Source organism: Merops nubicus, unplaced genomic scaffold (genome assembly GCF_000691845.1).
Source record: "Merops nubicus isolate BGI_N331 unplaced genomic scaffold, ASM69184v1 scaffold12508, whole genome shotgun sequence".
NCBI classification, from domain to species: domain Eukaryota; kingdom Metazoa; phylum Chordata; class Aves; order Coraciiformes; family Meropidae; genus Merops; species Merops nubicus.
The window spans coordinates 16296-16664 of NW_008625164.1; positions in this window are offsets into that span (position 1 = coordinate 16296).

A 369-nucleotide genomic window follows, 5' to 3' on the forward strand; every position below is an offset into this window, starting at 1 on the left:
AAGCCTCTCTTTGTGGTCACCGCTTTCCATAAAAGCTCCACTGTTGGAAACCTAATAAACCCCCACATCTGATTCTTCTGTGGCCTGCTACCAGGCCAAGTTTGGAAGAAGGGCGGGCAGACTGATCACAGAAATACAGAATCACTTTCATTGGAAACAACCTCTAAGATCATCCAGTCCAACCATTAACCCTGCTCTACCAAGTCCACCTCATATCTGCAGGCACCACATCTACCCAGCATTTAAACACATCCAGGAATGGTGACTCAATCATCTCCCTGGGCAGCATGCTCCAATGCCTGACAACTCTTTTAATGAAAAATTCTTCCTAATGACCAGTCTAAACCTCCCCCGGAGTGGCTTGAGGTC